General features: G+C 43.9%; 1 protein-coding gene across 14 annotated transcripts in view; it reads left to right on the forward strand.

Annotated features, from left to right (window-relative positions):
- Nucleotides 1-14315, forward strand: part of LOC108414676 (calcium-activated potassium channel subunit alpha-1-like) — a 209891-nt gene that overhangs the window by 1482 nt on the left and 194094 nt on the right. The gene's annotated exons all lie outside the window — the stretch shown is intronic.

Genomic DNA, 14315 nt, shown 5'->3' on the forward strand with positions numbered 1-14315 from the left:
TTTTCTTTGGGGACTATTTTGCCGCACAGCGCCCTGCATGTCTCCCTCCACCATGAATGGAGTTGAAGTTCTCTAAACTCTCATAAAACAGCGTCTCAGTCATCAGGCAGTGAATTCAGAAGCAGTTCATGTAGGAACTTTCTGTAGGAGCTTTTAGAGGGACGTCTGGTTCCTGTTGATGTTCTTTTACGGTTTAATCTAACTTCTGTGAGCGGCTCGTTATTTCCTCTTTCTCTAAGGTCAGTAATGTTTATGAATGGTGAAGTCTTATTCTCTGTTCATATTGCTCTTGTTGCGTGATCGTTTACAATCCGGCGTGGACCAGAAGAGGGTGGGTTCCTCTTCTGAGCCTTGGTTCCTCTCCGTGCTTCTTCCTCTTGCTCTGAGGCAGCTTTTCTTGCCACTGTTGCCCCTGGTGACACTCACTAGGTCTTAGACCCAGATTTGATGTAAAGCACAGGTTGTAAGACGTGCTATATAAATAAACTTCCCCCCGACTCTGTTTGACTGCTTAACTTTATTATGCAGTCCCTTATTTTTAAGTGACCCTTATTAATCCCACCGCAGGGAAATTTCACCATCTGTGCAGTGAAACACCACATACATGTTAGGGGGCGGTGAGCACACTTGCCTGGGGCGGTGGGCAGCCCTATCCACGGCGCCCGGGGAGCAGTTTGGGGGTTAGGTGTCTTGCGCCTCAGTCACGTACTGTCGGCTCAGGGGATCGAACCAGCGACCATCCGGTCACAGGACCGGTTCCCTCACCTCCAGCCCACGACTGCCCCCTTATATAGCCACTGAAAGGCTGTGCGCTTTAGTTTAGATGCTGCTTCTGCTTTTGTTCTGTTCAGGATGGGCAGATGGATGGGCAGATGGATGGATGGATGGATGGATGAATGAATTGGTGGGTGGATAGATAGACGAAGGGGTAGTTTGATGGATGAATGGATGGGCGGATGGATGGATGAATGAATTGGTGAGTGGATAGATAGATGAATGGGTAGTTGGATGGATGGATAGATGGGCGAATGAATGTATGGATGAATGAATTGGTGAGTGGATAGATAGATGAATGGGTAGTTGGATGGATGGATAGATGGGCGAATGAATAGATGGATGAATGAATTGGTGGGTGGATAGATAGATGAATGGGTAGTTGGATGGATGGATAGATGGGCGAATGAATGGATGGATGAATGAATTGGTGAGTGGATAGATAGATGAATGGGTAGTTGGATGGATGGATAGATGGGCGGATGAATGGATGGATGAATCAATTGGTGGGTGGATAGATAGATGAATGGGTAGTTGGATGGATGGATAGATGGGCGGATGAATGGATGGATGAATCAATTGGTGGGTGGATAGATAGATATAGATGAATTCTCTGTTTATATCCCTTTACGACCCCTTATGTGCTTCACTATACGTAGTTGTTCATTAGTGTCCTAGTTTATGTTGAGTGGTTGTTTTCTTTGGTTTAGTCGATGTTTCTCGCTCTCGGCACTTGTTGGTTTACTATGGAGTTTTGAGCAATAACTAATAATACAGATGTGCCACTGCAGCATTAAACCATTCCCAACCCCCTACACACCTCGGCGAAGGAGACATTTACCTCAAACTGCCCCGTAAAGATGTCACTGTTCCCTCTCGGCTCTTTTTGTCTGTGTATGGGCTCATGAGCAGCTGCCCAAGTTCAGATTTAGAGCTGAAACATCAAAAAGAAGCTGAGATGTTTGGAGAATGAAGTATATTTAACCATTTGTGACCAAATAAGTCAATGACCGCCTGCAACGGAGGGTTCTTTAGTAAAACGGTTCTGAAATGGTACCATGAGCGCTCAAAGAACCGTTTTCATGCTTAAATGGTTCTTTGCATGGTGAAATGGTTCTTCAGACTGATGGAGAATGCGTATGATATGGTTCCATATAGAACCTTTTTGAAAAGGGTTCTGCTGTTGCTACAGCGTCAGGCTAGCAACAACAGAAGAACCCTTGTTAGTGCTATGTAGAACCATTTACAACACATTCTCCATCAATCTGAAGATCCCTTTCATGATGCGGTGAATCTTTTAGGCGTCTTTGAGTGTTCATGGTTCTCTTTACTGTAGAACCATGTTTTTCAGGAGTGCAGCTGTTGTTGATGTGGTCTCGGTGTAGACGCTTGTTGTGGTTATGAGCACTAATAATACAGATTTTTCACTGCAGTGTCAGAAAGAAAGATATCAGAGAAATGACCCCGTTTAAAACCTCTTGAACACCTCACGGACTGTCTGCTTTAGTTTAGATGTTACTCAAATCCAGATTCGTCACTGCAGCATCATGGTGGTCTAGTTTTGAGTGACATCATTACCCATTTATAATGTGCCTCACTGAACGAGCGCGCGATTGAATTCAGCTCTTAAAGCTGCCTTTCACACCGTTTAACTGGACACAGTAACAGATTTAGGGCGGGAGAACGCCAGAGTCAGGAGAACGCCAGAGTCAGGAGAACGCCAGAGTCAGGAGAACGCCAGGATTAGGAGGCTTCATGAAGCAGGATTTCTCAGTAAACAGGACATGACTTGCCCACAATGGTTGGAGGGATGTATGCATGGATGGGTGGTTTAGCTGGAATGTCCCTTAACTCCTCTTGTGCTGGACAGGCTTGGCTTAAGTTACCTAGATGGAAAGATGGATGGATGAGTGGATAGATGAATGGATAGGTGCGTAAATAGATGAATGATAGTTGGATGGATGGATGATTGAGCAGAGGAGTGGATAGATACATGGTGGATCCCTTATTTCTTATTTATTAATTTCTTGATTTTGGGGTTAAGTTACCTGAATGGAGGGGTGAACAGATGAATAAATAGATAGACAAATGGATGGACAGATAGATGAATGGGTAGTTGGATGGATGAATGGATGGGCGAATAGATGAATTGGTGGGTGGATAGATACATGAATGGGTAGTTGGTTGGATGGATGGATGGATGAATTGGTGGGTGGATAGATAGATAGATGAATGGGTAGTTGGATGGATGAATGGATGGATAGGTGGATGGATTATGGAACCTTTACTTTGTAAGGTTCTTATAACTTTAGAGAGGTTCTTCATGCCTACAAATCTGGAGCACTCACTAAACCGGTTAATACAAACATAAGGAGTAAATACAGCGTCTGTCTGACGGCGGCCGATGCTGTAGGCATCTACGTTTCTGCTTGGTTTAGAACGTCCTTCACTCCATCTTCTGTTAGACAGGCTTAACTTTGGACTTAAGTTATCCAGATAGATGCCTGGATGGACAGATGTTTAAGTGGATGGGTGGATTGACAGACACCTGTACGGTTAGGAAGCGATATGCTTTTCTCAGTACGTCATGGATGTTGTCCGTGCTTGAACACCGTAGACCAGCTGTGTGGTTCATTAAAAGGAGAACGCTGCAGTTGGACTGGGTGCAGTATTGTGTGGGAACCGTTTAATAAAAGTCATTGTGCCCAGTTTACATATCAGCTCTTAGCTTTTTAAGATCGTATGAACGCAGGAAACATCTGAATTTGCAGAACAAATATAAAACAGACGAGGAACTGACTTCCATCCGTACGCGAGAGTGTAATCGCTGAGGAGACGCGTTTCCAGTTCTGACGGTTTCAGGGTTTGTTCCTGAGCTGACGATGTTGAATCCGGTTTATTGTTGGAGCAGGAAACCCAGTGAAATGTGCAGGACACTGAGGTCTAACCTGAGGGAATCTAACACCTCCCAATCCTAATCAGACACACCTGATCTGGGTAATTAAGCTCTTCTGATCGTTGTAGTCAGGTGTGTTAGACAGGTGCTGTAACTAAACTCTGGGGGCGCAGCTTTAGGACACCTCAGGTACGTTTTTTTCCTGGTGAGCGCTTCATGGAAAATTCTTCCTTGCCCAACTTTGACACCTCTTCCTATTATTGCCGAACTTTTATTTTCCAGCAGAATAAATTCTCTGCGGTGCCATCAGCACCTCCAGCGTTGAGATTTCCTACACTGGGCCGGAGAATCCATCGTCCTGCTCCGTTCTGGACTGAGCTGCTCGTTTACCTTGGGCATCTAAGAGCCCATATGTCCTATAAGGACCATGTGTGTGGAGGCCTACATCCTGCATGGAGGTTTGGGTTTCATGAGCAATGTATGTCCACACATTCTGTCTTATAAGGCCATTAAACGTGTGGAGCAGTAAGGCGTCAATAGACAGGGTGTGCGATGGAAGCCAGCAGAGGAGCTTATCAATATCAAAATGGATTGAAACTTCAGTTTATGGCTGAGTGTGTTTTACAGTATCAGCATGAAATGTTTCACTGTATTACATAAACAATAAAATATCCACTGTGATCTTGGTCTTTGTGGCTGATCGAAGTCCGCCGGGCAGTTATTTCCAGTCAAACAAGACCAGGCTTCTCTCTCTTTGAATGTGGAGAGACCAAAATACTCAAAACTGTAAATAGTTTGTAGAGTTTGGCTCAATAATGCACAAAAAACATTGTTTGGTTGTTCTGGCTGCTGCACTTTTCTTCTCACAGCGCAGGACTTTCTCCACGTCAGTGTACATTTATACGTTTGTTTTTTATGGATGTGTAAAAAGAAACCAGAATAATCTGGTTTAATAAATAATAAAATACAAAATCGCAAAAATGTTCACTTTTGTGCAGAATAAAAAGAAATAAAACACTTGACAGCGTCTGCATCAGAACTGCAAGCGCGTTTTTGGGCACTGAAAGGCTGAGGAACATATTTGCTGCTGTCGGAACGAAACCTTGTATCTCCATTTTCCAGTTTTTGACATTATCTGTAAATTCCTATTGCTCTTTACGTTGTGTGTACATTTCATGATAAATGGACCACAAAAATGGCCCAAAATGACTAGAAAAGACATCTGGTTCCATTGACTTGCATTAAAAGTACAGTATGTTTTTTCTTTCTCCTGTGAAGTTACTATTTTGGAGATACGAGGTTTTGATCCGAAAACAGCGATATATATATTTCTCGCTGCTGTTGGAACAAAACCTCATATCTCCTTTATTATCTCCACATAATTTGAAAGTGCTTGTTGCTCTTTACGTTGTTTGTAAATTTCACACGAAACGGACCAAAACAACAGTCCATGTGTATAAACACCGGTCAGGCATAACATCACGACCACCTCCTCGTTTCTACACTCACTGTCCACCAGCTCCACTTACTGTATAGCTGCAGTCTGTAGTTCTACAGCTACAGACTGTAGTCTGCTTCTAGTAAAGTTCCCATCGTGAGTCAACGCAGCTCTTTAGCTTTAGTCACATGGGCCCCCCAGTGGCCCATGCTTCTAATCCCCATGGGATTATTTAGGCCCGACTCTGTCAGGATGGCATCTCATTTCTGAGATGATAGGAGAAAATTTGAGCACAGCTGGAGTTTCAGATTCAGCATTAACACACTGATAACGAACCTGATAACAAACCGAAGGCTTGAGGCATTGACGGATAGCAATGAATGGTAAGCAGCGATTGGAGAGCTGAGGAAATAAGGAGGATCTTGGTGGACAGTGTAATGATTTGATTGGCTGTGATACAGTACGGGCCCTCACAGAAAACAAATTAAATTTATTATATTTAAAAATGCAACCTAAATGTTCTTTCACCTTTGATTGGACACGCCTGTGATCAGTCTGAACATCAGACCAAGATCCATCACAGCACATACTCAGCAGGCGCTGTAGGCTGGACGGTGCTCTGGACTTGACTCAGCTTCTCAGGATCTACACAACGAGGTCTGACAGGCCTGTAATGAAGGCAACAGCTGTGGAGGGTGGAGGGTGGACGGTGGTGGAGGGTGGATGGTGGTGGACAGTTGGCCACAATAGCAGAGCAGATCAAACCTATTTCTGACTCCTGGCAAAAAATCAAACTCTCAGATATCAACAGCTCCAACATCTCCTCTCTCTCTCTCTCTCTCTCTCTCTCTCTCTCGCTCTCTCGCTCTCTCGCTCTCTCGCTCTCTCTCCCTCTCTCCCTCTCTCCCTCTCTCTCTCTCTCTCTCTCTCGCTCTCTCGCTCTCTCTCCCTCTCTCTCTCGCTGTCTCTCTGTCTCTCTCTCTCGCTCGCTCGCGCTCTCTCGCTCTCTCGCTCTCTCTCCCTCTCTCTCGCTGTCTCTCTCTCTCGCTGTCTCTCGCGCTCTCTCTAGCTCTCTCGATCTCTCTCTCCCCTCGCTATTGCCATCTCTCTCTCTCTCTCTCTCTCTCTCTCTCTCTCTCTCTCTCTCTCTCTCTCTTTCTCTCACATCCCTCGCTATTGCCCTCTCTCTCTCTCACTCATCCCTCGCTATTGCCATCTCTTTCTCTGTCTCTCTCTCTCTCTCTCTCTCTCTCTCTTTCATCCCTCGCTATTGCCATCTCTCTTTCTCTGTCTCTCTCTCTCTCTTTCTCGCTCTCTCTCTCTTTCTCTCACATCCCTCGCTATTGCCCTCTCTCTCTCTCTCACTCATCCCTCGCTATTGCCATCTCTTTCTCTGTCTCTCTCTCTCTCTCTCTCTTTCATCCCTCGCTATTGCCATCTCTCTTTCTCTGTCTCTCTCTCTCTCGCTCTCTCTCTCGCTCTCTCTCTCTCTCTCTCTCTCTCTCTCTCATCCCTCACTATTGCCATCTCTCTCTCTCTCTCATCCCTCGCTATTGCCATCTCTCTCTCTCTCTCTTTCTCACTGTCTCTCTCTCTCTTGCTCTCTTTCATTCCTCGCCCTCGCCATCCTCTCTCTCCCACCCCCCCTCTGTCTCTCTCTTTCATCCCTCACTCTCGCCATCCTCTCACTCTCTTTCTCACTCTTTCATCTCTCGCTCTCTTTTTATCTATCATGCTTTCTATGTTTCTCTTTCTTTTTTTCCTCTCTTGCTCTCTCCCCTCTCACTCTATTTTTCTGTCTCTCTCTTCATATCTTTCTTCTCTTTTTCTTTCCTCTCTTTTATCTCTTCTCATCGTCTCTCTGCTCTTATCCATCTCTCGCTCTCCTTTTCACTCTCTCTTTCCCTTCCTCTCTTTCTCTCTAACATCTCTCTACCTCTCTCTCCCTCTCTCTTTCTCTCTCTACATCTCTCTCTTATCTCCCTCTTTCATCCATCGCTCTCTCCCTTCTCTCACTCTCCTCTTTGTCTCGCCATTTTATCCCTCACACTTTCTATCTCTGTCTTTCTTCTCTCTCACTCTCTCTCTCTGTCTCTTGCTCTCTCCTCTAACTGTTTTTCTCTTTCTCTTTCTTGCTCTCTCACCTTCTCTCTATCTCTTTCATCTTTTTGTTTCCTGTTTCTTTTTTTCTCTATTTCTCTCCTTCCTCTCTCTTTTTTCCTATCTCTTTTCTTCATCTCTCTCTCTCCTCTTACCTATCTCTTTCCTCTCTCTCTCTCTCTTTCTCTCTGTGTTATTCACATGCGGAGAAAACAAGCACTCGTAAGTCTCTGTGCCTTTTGGCAGCTCTATACGTGAAGACGGATCTTGTTGCTAAGCAACAGGTAGCTGTTCTTCATCATGGGGGGGTTATCAACAGGAAGGAGTGGTCGTGGTGACAGATGCAGGCCGAGGAACAGTGAGCAGTCTGCCTCTCGCAGTCATTAGCAGACTCGCTGTTTTTCTCTCGCTCTCTCTTCGGACGGTGAAACACGTGTGGCTGATTTTAACGCTTTAATGAGTCCAGTCGCCTGCAGTTGTTGGAGTTGCTTTAATGAATTCATTAATTAATTTGGGCGTCTCAAACTAATTAGCTGAACATACACCAAAGTAGAGCAGCTCGGGTAACTGGAGGCAGTGAGGTTTTTCCTTTTCTTTTAATGTCAGAGTCTTTCTGAATAAGTGCCCCAAAATGCTGAGGTTGATTTCATTACGCAAGCATGATCACAGCAAACGCTCCCCAATGACTGTTACTCACATTTAGCCACATTAAGGTGATGGTTCGGCCCCTTAGGCGTGTTTGGGCCTCTCAGCTTTCCTTCTTTAGTTTTAGCATCAGGCTAATGTAGCTAACACACTATGGTAGGTAGGTAGGTAGGTAGGTAGATGGATGATTGATGGATGGATGGATGGATGGATGGATGGATGGATGGGTAGGTAGGTTAGTGTAGTGGGTAACTCCTCTGCCTTTTATACTGTAGACTGGGGTTCAATCCCCAACCTGGGCAAACAGCCTAAAATAAACCAATAAGGGTCCTTGGGCAAGACTCCTAACACCGCCTTGGCCTTCCCTGTGTAAAATGACCAAATTGTACGTCGCTCTGGATAAGAGCGTCAGCCAAATGCCATAAATATTAAATGTAAATAGATAGATAGACAGAACTTTGATTCTGGAGGGAAATTGCAGCGTTTCAGTAGCAAGACATATAATTACACATATTACAGACGTACATAAATTTCTTTTCTCTATATTGTCTTAAATTATTAGTAAAGTGTTTATTTTTACATAAGTGGCTGCAACTGTAACAACTGCAATTTCCCCCTGGGATCAATAAAGGAATCTGAATCTGAATCTATGCAGAAAAATACAGAGGAGGTCTAACAGCACATATGGACATGACGAACTCTGAGCTGCATCAGGGTTACGGTGTAAAGTAAAGTGCACAGTGAAAAGTGTCGTTACACTAATAGCTGTGATAGACTGCACAGTGTGTATTGATCAGAGAGGAGATACAGTGAGGTGGCTCAGCTCCGTTCAGACAGCAGGAGATCAGTACCGGCTCTGCAGCGAGGAGACTCACACGGCCTCTTTAACACAGCGCAGCTGGAACAGACGCCACTGAATGAGATTCTCCGTTCACCCAGTGTACCATGCAGAGGGAGTGAGGTGTTGACCAAGATGGCTAGCAGCTTGTTGAGTGTCCTCTGTTCTGCTACAACCTCCAAAGAGTCCAGCTATGGAGGCCTGTGCCCCACGAATTAGCCAGTTGAAAATTAAAACAGTAGAAGCTGCCGAAGCTTCAAGCTTGTATGTATGTCAGTGCCAGAAACTACGTAAGTGGTCTATTTAAGATCACTTAACTGTTCGAGCCAACGCCTCACCCAAACCATCACTCGCTCGTCTCAAACTGTGGAGGTGTTCGGTGTGAACTGTGGAGGTGTTTGGCGTCTGACAGACTCGATGATGTGGTTTTTGACACCGTATGATACCCTATTATCTGTAAACATGGGCTGGAGGTCAGGGAACCAGCCTCGTGACCGGAAGGTCGGCGGTTTGATCCCCAGAGCCGACAGCACATGACTGAGGTGTCCTTGAGCAAGACACCTAACCCCCAACTGCTACCCGGGCGCTGTGGATTGGGCTGCCCACCGCTCTGGGCAAGTGTGCTCACTGCCCCCTAGTGTGTGTTGCTCATTAGACCCACTTATATGGTGTTTCACTTCATGGATGGGTTAAATGCGGAGCTGGAATTTCCCCGTTGTGGGACTAATAAGGGTCACTTGGACAGAAGCCCTGCTGGAGGTGTTTCTTTTGGTCCCTGATAGTTTTGTAATGTGTTTGGGCTTTTTTTTTAATGGGTTGACATCCTAATGCTTAGGCACCCATGTGCCAAACACAAGGCCCAGGGGGGGGGCAGATCAGGCCCGCAACACAATCCTGTCCGGCCTGCAGATGTGTTTTAATTTTCTGTTAATATTAGCCTGTTTCATAATGTGTTGCACTACAATCCCCAGCATGCACTGCAGCTTAAGCTACGCTCTGACTCTCCTACCCCAACAGTTGCCTATATGACAGTGGTTACACCTCAATTCTGCACAATTGTACACAGTTCCACACCAGTCATATCACCAAACACACTAACATGAGTTCGGCTGCAGGTCAACCAACATAAACACTTAACATCAGCTCAGAAACCGAGCCCAAGTATTAGCGAACGGAAAGGATGCCAGGTTTAAAAGGCTGAGCTCCTGGGGGGACGTTTAAACATGGAATAGTTTAAGTATTCATGTCATATTTCAAGCTCTACTACACGTTTCTGTATTTTGCTGCTGAAGTTTTTGTGCATTGTGAACCAACAGTGGCCAGTTGGGGATTAAGTACAACATTAGAAATGAAATCAAAACCATTTTTCTTTGGCCCACGCACATGTTGAGATGTTCTAATATTGCCGTTGATGTGGCTGAGTTAGTTTATCAGGTGACCAGTGGCTGATGCATTTGATGGTTTCCAGGAAACCGGTGGTCCCTATTGGAAGCCATTGATTATTCCCATTAGAAAGGGAAACCATTATGTTTTACTCCGAATCGTGCTTTTCCAGTAGAGGGTTCAGGGAAAGTCTCCTCGAAATAATGTGTGTCTGCAGAGCCTCAGAGCCACAGGTTCACGCCAGCGGCGTTCAGCTCATGCACCAACACTTGTTTTGGTTTTTCTTGGCGAGTTTTAGATGAATCAACATCTCGGTCGTTTTATGTGGGTTTATATTAAATATGTAATAAATTTATTCTATTTTAAGCTAAAACAGTCTTTGGTTTGGACGCATATAGAGACTAAATATAACGGGAACTACAGCTTATTTAGCCTGGATAAGCTACGGGTAACGTAGACATACAGCTCAGTCAACCTTCCCTGAATACGCGGCTTTGTGTGAACGCTGAGCGGAATATTGAGCTTTAGGCTTAAACGGCCTTTAGTTTTTGAACGTATTCCTGCTGACAAGAGACACAGAAACCGTGAAGCGTTTTGGTTCCTGATGGTTCTGTAATGTTTTGTTTATGGTTTAACTGGTCAGCAGTGGCTGCTTCCTACATTGGTACTGGTCTCCCTTCCTGAACGGGAACGTTCAACCAGCACAAACAGTCGCTGTTACATCAGAGTCGTTATAAAGGAGGAGACGGTCCACTGGCTGAAATATGACCGTGACGCTCAACGTTCCTATTAGGACTGTTCACATGACACAGTCACGCAGTCCTGCTGCGCTGAGCTCCACTGGCCTGAGCCGCTGGACTGAAACTGTGGGTGTGAATCTGCAGCTCTATAGAGAAATAACAGCACCAGACGTCCTAATAACGAATAATAACACGTTCTGTTGATGTTCTAAGCGAAAGCAGGAAACGCACTGCACATTTTAATATGGAATGACTTTAATCTTAACGTAATGAAGGCCGTGTGAAAGGTACAGCTCCTTTTTCCCCAGTAGGTCAGCAAGTTAACAGAATTGTGCACTAAACTTTTCAGAAAAGTGTCATATTTGTGTTTTGTGTAGAGAATGTTGAACTTATTCTCTCTCGTTTGATTTGACCAGAGGTTTTCACACCTTTTGGATACGCCTGTGTGTCCTAGATATACAGGTTGATCTGAGCATTTAGTCACCATTTAAATGAGTCACTCTTAAAAAGATGGTTCTTCAAGGGTTCTTTAGTAAAGAAACTGCTTCTGTATAGAACCATTAACACCAATAGAACGATTTATATGCATAAATGTTTTAACATGAATGTAAAACCCCCAGGAGAGCAAGCCTGGGGCGGCGGTGGCAAGGAGAACCTCCCTCAGAGCCGAGGAAGAACCCTTGGGAGGAACCAAGGCTCACCAGGGGGGACCCGTCCTCCTCTGGTCAAACTACCTACAGAGTTGTTATACTGCTAATATTAATAGCAGTAATATTAGTGGTAGTAATAGCCAGGAGTCCATGAAGACTTCAGTGTAGTTTTCCGGGCAGTTAGTCCAGGGCAGGTGGCGGTAGCTGGGGCGTGGGCAGCTGGTCTGAAGCGGGCAACAGGAGGACTCGACAATCAGTCGTCCTTCAGTGTCCGGCTGGACAGGTGGACGGTCGTTTACTCGGAAAAAGGCAGGGAGAAGGAATTAGTTTTGTTTTGTTTGGGTGTCTGTAAAACAGGGAATGTGAACATTTCCAGAGTGTGGCTAACGACTCCAGCAGATCTGACCACAACAGCTTAAACCTCCACAAAGTTTGGGATGAGTGAGGCATGATTTCGGCATGTGGTTAGCAACATGCTTCCTTTTCAGTTCACCTAATTATCACTTCAACAATAATTACAGTGTTGTAGGTCTGAATCTCTCTTAAAAAGTGGGTCGAGAGCAGGTTCTCCACTCAGCTAGCGCTATTTCTACTCAATATTATAACGCAGACTCTCAGACGGCAAATAATCCCTGTCTGTCCTCAAGAGCCCATTAAGCTCCGGCGTCCGGCGGCCTTCACGCTTCCCGCAACACTCGGCGTTCCAGCTTCAGTTTCAGACTTTAGAGCTCTCTGGAGTCTTAAAGTCTCTTTTACACTACACAGCTCACTGGACTTTTTCAGGAGACCTTTGCTTGACATCTTGTTCATCACTAGTGCAGATTAGAGCTCTCTGAACCTTTACATCCTGGAGTTTTACAGCCTGTACAGCTCACTGGAGTTTTGTAGGCTGAACTTTATGGGTTGACGGCTCACTGGAGTTTTGTAGACTGAACTTTACAGGTTGACAGCTCACTGGAGTTTTGTAGTCTGAACTTTACGGGTTGACGGCTCACTGGAGTTTTGTAGACTGAACTTTACGGGTTGACAGCTCACTGGAGTTTTGTAGACTGAACTTTACAGGTTGACAGCTCACTTGAGTTTTGTAGACTGAACTTTACAGGTTGACAGCTCACTTGAGTTTTGTAGACTGAACTTTATGGGTTGACAGCTCACTTGAGTTTTGTAGTCTGAACTTTATGGATTGACGGCTCACTGGAGTTTTATAGACTGAACTTTACAGGTTGACAGCTCACTGGAGTTTTGTAGACAACTTTACGGGTTGACGGCTCACTGGAGTTTTGTAGACTGAACTTTACGGGTTGACGGCTCACTGGAGTTTTGTAGACTGAACTTTACGGGTTGACAGCTCACTGAAGTTTTGTAGACTGAACTTTACGGGTTGACAGCTCACTGGAGTTTTGTAGACTGAACTTTATGGCTTGACAGCTCACTGGAGTTTTGTAGACAACTTTACGGGTTGACGGCTCACTGGAGTTTTGTAGACTGAACTTTACGGGTTGACAGCTCACTGGAGTTTTGTAGGCTGAACTTTACATGTTGAGTTTTGCTGTCTGAACAGTTTTACATCTATTTGGAGTTTTTATTGACATTTATATTTAGCAATTAATAGCTTTCTACAGTTTTACAGTCTAAACTTTTCAGAATACAGCTGTCTGGAACTTTACAATCTGAACTGTTACGGTTTATATTTCTGAATTTTTACAGGCTGAATATTAAAATTTTACAGCTCTATGGATTTTTATTCTTGCTTTCACAATTTATAGCTTTCTGGAGTTTTACCGTCTAAATGATATATTTTACAGGTGTCTTGAACTTTACAATTTTAATTTTACAGTTTACTCCTCCCTGTAGTTTTATAGGCTAAACTGTTGCAGTTTTTATCTTTCTAAACTTTTAGGCCGTACAGGTCCTAAAGAGTTTTACAGCCTGAACTTTACAGCTAACAGGTCTCTGAAATTGTACAGTCTGAAATTTACAGTTTCCAGCTCTCTAGAGTTTTATAGTCTTAACTTCACAGTGTAAAGGTCTTGTCTCTGGATTTTTACAGTTTGAATGTTACTTTCTCAGTAGTTTTAAGGATGTTTGTGTGATACCTCGATCATCTCTTATCCCCAGTTATATACAGCACTGTGTGAAAGTTTTAGGCGTCTAAGCGAATGTTTAACCAGTTTCCCTCAGCAGTGAGTTTATCACAATATACATTATAATAAAGTCATATTCATAATTCAGATAAACAGAAAAACAATCAAAAGTAAGAATTTCTCGGGTCCATATTTTTCCTGGACACCTTCACAGCCGCCACAGAGACTCGTTAATATCATCAATGACATCATGAGCTCAATTTACTGAGCACTGATTGGTCAAACCAGGAGCTGCTTTATAACTACATATAATACTGGGCTTCCTCGAGGAGGAGAGGCTTGGAAATGGGTAAACAAACACACTCACATCCATAAAATCACTGTTTTATATGATTAAATGTTATTATGATGATAATTATGTTATTATTATATGATATTATATTATTATGATGATTAATTGTTATTAATTAAAAATCTATCAATTTAAAATAAATAAATATTAACACTTTTCTCAGCAAATAAACACAAACTACACAAATAAATACATTTTGAAAATGTGTCTTGGGTGCCACATTTGGGTGCACAGTACTGTATATTTACTAGTGTTTAGAATCTGGACCTTTACAGTGATAATACTCTTAACTTTACAGTTTTCAGCTCTCTGGAATTTTACTGTCTAATATTTACGTGTTACAGCTCTACTAGAGTTTGTTATGTTATAGGTCTGCAGTAGGAATTTCCTAGGTCTCTGAAGCGTAAACATCTGG

Source organism: Pygocentrus nattereri, chromosome 13 (assembly GCF_015220715.1).
Source record: "Pygocentrus nattereri isolate fPygNat1 chromosome 13, fPygNat1.pri, whole genome shotgun sequence".
Lineage (NCBI taxonomy): Eukaryota > Metazoa > Chordata > Actinopteri > Characiformes > Serrasalmidae > Pygocentrus > Pygocentrus nattereri.